The sequence below is a fragment of the Rhincodon typus genome, chromosome 7, assembly GCF_021869965.1.
Source record: "Rhincodon typus isolate 14 chromosome 7, sRhiTyp1.1, whole genome shotgun sequence".
Lineage (NCBI taxonomy): Eukaryota > Metazoa > Chordata > Chondrichthyes > Orectolobiformes > Rhincodontidae > Rhincodon > Rhincodon typus.
The window spans coordinates 56,257,224-56,261,031 of record NC_063338.1 but is presented as its reverse complement, the minus strand read 5'-3'; positions in this window follow the sequence as shown (position 1 = coordinate 56,261,031).

The following is a 3,808-nucleotide window of genomic DNA, read 5'->3' as shown; positions in this document are numbered from 1 at the left end:
ATGAGTAAATTGATTCAGTAGTATGCCCAGATGTGTTCCTGTCTATGGTAACACTCTGACCACAGCTACATTGACCCTCCGGTCTCCTTTTACTGAGATCCCAATAAAGTTGGGAACTGGAGGCGTGTATGTGGTGTAGGGAAGCTTCTGCTTACTGAGGGATGGGAGAAGGGAGGAAAAGTGTTGATTGTGTGCAGTTCTGATCTCCCCATTAAGGAAGGATATTATTTAGCTGGAGGGAGTTCAGAAGAGATTTGTGAGGATGTTGCCGAGAATGCAGGGTTGGAGTTATAAGGCGAGGCTGAATAGGCTGGGACCTTTTTCACTGGAGCGTAAAAGATTGAGAGGTGACCTTGTAGCGGTTTACAAAATCATGAGGGTTGTAGATAAAGTGAATGGCAGGTGTCTTTTCCCTGGGATGGGGGAATCTCAACACTAGGGGGCATATTTTTTAAGATGAGAGGAGAAAGATTAAAAAAAACATGAGGCATAATTTACAGAGAGAGTGGTTCACGTGTGGATTGAAATTCCAGAGGAAGTGGTGGATGCGGGTACGGTTACAACATTTAAAAGACAAATACATGAAAAAGAAATGTTTGGGAGGATATAGGCCAAGTGCAGGCAGGTGGGGCTAGTTTAGTGTGGGATTATGGTTGCCATGGGCTTGTTGGATGAAAGGGCCTGTTTCCGTGCTGCATCACTCTGTGACCATGAGTGCATTGGAAAGTGGCAAGGGTGAGGGAACACAGGGAGTAAAATAGGGCACACTATGCAGAACAACTCAATGTTAGAAGTCTGCAGGTCTAGAATGTCGTTGGGAAGAGCAAGGAACATACTGAGAATGGTATTCCCATAGCCATGAGAGTCAGGGTAAGTGAGAGGAGCTCAGGGATAACAAGGAGAGGGCATAGGATGATGGATGACAGATTAAGGGGTAATAGGGGGTTGGGGCAGTAGTGCAATGGCACAGTGCTGCTGGGAACCTTGAGGGTGTTTGTTAGCTGCTTATGGTTGATAAGGGAGCGGATAGGGTGACCTGAGGTTAAAGCATGTGTGTTGGAATGAGGCTTGAGGATGATAGAGGGAAGCTCAGCAGTGACAGGAGTATAGCGGACGCTTTTACTTCCATGGTCACTGCTTTAGTGTCTATGCACATGGCTGCATCAACAAGAAGAGATTGATCCTCTAGGTAAATATTGATTACAGGGTGCAGGACAGAGTGTGCCCAATGTCGAGTTTCCCACTGGACAGAGGTGATGAGGGCATGAGGAAGGACTTCAAAGGATGTAGTGGTCAGGTCATGCCCTGCAACCTGTTAACAGATAAACTGCTGTCGGATGGTGGGCAAGTCAACTCAACATTTTAAATAGCCGTGGTGCAGGTGCGGAGGAGGGTGGCTCAAGGCCAGGCAAAGCAGCTGGTAGAACATGAAAAACAGGATACAAAAGGTCAAATAGCACAGATGTTGGCCAGCACATGCCTCTGCATCAGAGAGTATAAGCCCCACTCAATTATATACACCGCAGGCAGTACAGCACATTGTCTCAGAGGCAGCTTAGAATGTCACGGGTCAGTGTCACTCACATATGCCAGTTGCTTCAGGAAGACCAGCATCCACTAGGACAGAGAGACAATCCAGTGCCAGAAGTATAAACATTGGTAATTATGTTGAATCTCCTCGCCAGTGGCTCTTTCCAAGGATAAACTGGGCCTTGTGTGGGAATCTTAATCTGACATTCATAAACATATTTGAAGTAAGTGACAGACACTCTTTTCAGAAGAGCCAGGCAGCCAGAGCTGTGGTGTTTGCTGCAAGCACAGAATTAACACAAGGCAATGACAGCTGACTGAATGCATGTGGTGTCGAGAGCTCGCTGGGTTCAGCCAGCAGCATTCATTAACACAAAAGGGTTTCACTCTGAATGTGCAGTTGGTCTGGGATCACAGGAAACAAGTCCTTCAAGGCATGTGTAGGCTGTCCAGGGAGCTCTCACAATCCTCTCTTTACATCCTGAACAAATTTCAGGTGCCATAAGCGTTTGCTGCACTTTAAACCCTGCAGTATTTCCCCATTGGTTAAAGAGAATACCCACAGATGACATCAGTGCAAACAGATACAATGTTACCCATTCCTCAACAGGGGTACCCAGTAGAGGAGACCATGAGACCATTAAAGCTGAGGTTTTGCTGCTTGGCCTGCTCAGGCAAAGCGCTTCAGTACTCACCAGAACAAAGGCCCAGGATCATTGTGACTTGCAGCACCCAGTACAACCTCACACAGCAAAGGGGAAATGATTTTGCAGAGGGGGGGGATGATGGTGGAGCCAAATGTCTCCTCCAATAAGGAAGAAAAGGAAGATGACACTGCTGATGAGGGAGTGGATTTTGCAAATGCAATGACTAAAGCAAGGGAAAAGATGTGACACAATAGACAGACTCATAATAATCTTATCATTACCAGTTTCCAGTCCGAGAGTGAAACATCACAACACTTCTACTACCCTGTGGGTTAGGGTCCTCTGTTGGCTGGGAGGTGACAGTTCCTGGGTATGTGTGGATTTTTCTTTCATTTATATGCTCTCAGTGGTCAAATTACATTTTATGTTTTCACATTTAACAGTTGTATTGTGATCCATCACGTGGACCGATCTGAAATGAAATGCAGCTCCAGTGGTGCTGAGTGTGCTACTCAGGCAACATTGAGACATGAGTGTTCACAGGGCCAGGACACTGCCTTCATAACACTGCATATTCTTGTGACTATCACCATCTAGAAGAAAAAATGTTGCAGGTCTTGGAACAAGCAAGGCCATATACATTCTACAGTGGAACTCACAGGCACTCTTTTGCAGGGATACACTCTATTGCCTCACAATACATTCTCCAAATGGGGGAAATGCCTTGTACAGAACTCTGTCGTGTGGCACCAGCAAGATATGCAATGGCTCAGCTGCAATCACTCTGAACTGTTATGCACTTTTGCCTGAGCTGACGTTGGCGGCTGTATTCTGATGGTCCGAGACCTAGAGGGCTCAGGCCTGCTAAGGGCCTTCTGAAATTGCTCCCTCCTTGAGATGACTTTCTGGAGGTGATAGTTAGGGTCACTGACAGAGAGGTAGAGTGCTGTGCCCTAGGTCAAAGCCCCTTGCTGTCAATTCTCCTCATTGTCGGTGATTGATGGCACCTCTGACTCCTTGATGAGAAGGGGCACGTGGGAAGTGACTCCTTTTAATTCAGTCATGGGACGTGGGTGTTGCTGGCTAGGTTAGCATTCACTGCCCACAACAAATTGCCTTGGAGAAAGTGGTGGTGAGTTACCTTCTTGAATTCCTGCAATCCTTAGGGTGTGGGTACATCCACAATGCTGTTAAGCAGGGTTACTATTGGCCAGAAATGAACTGAACAAGCCTTATAAATACAGTGGCTACAGAAGCAGGTCAGAGGCTAGGAATCCTGCAGCGAGTATCTCACTTCCTGACACCTGAATACCAGTCTACCATCTACAAGGCACAAGTCAGGAGTGTGATGGAATACTCCCCACTTGACTGGATGGGTGCAGCTCCAATAACACTCAAGAATCTTGACACCATCCAGGACAAAGCAGCCCGCTTGATTGGCACAATATCCATAAACATTCACTCCCTCCACCACTGATGCTGAGTAGCAGCAGTATGTACTATTTACAAGGTGTATGCTGAAATTCACCAAGGCTTCTTAAATGTTCCCATGTATCTGCTGCTCTCCTTCTTCTAGAGGGAAGTGATCATTGTTACATTTCAAAAACGACAGGAGCTGCAGTATTCAAAAC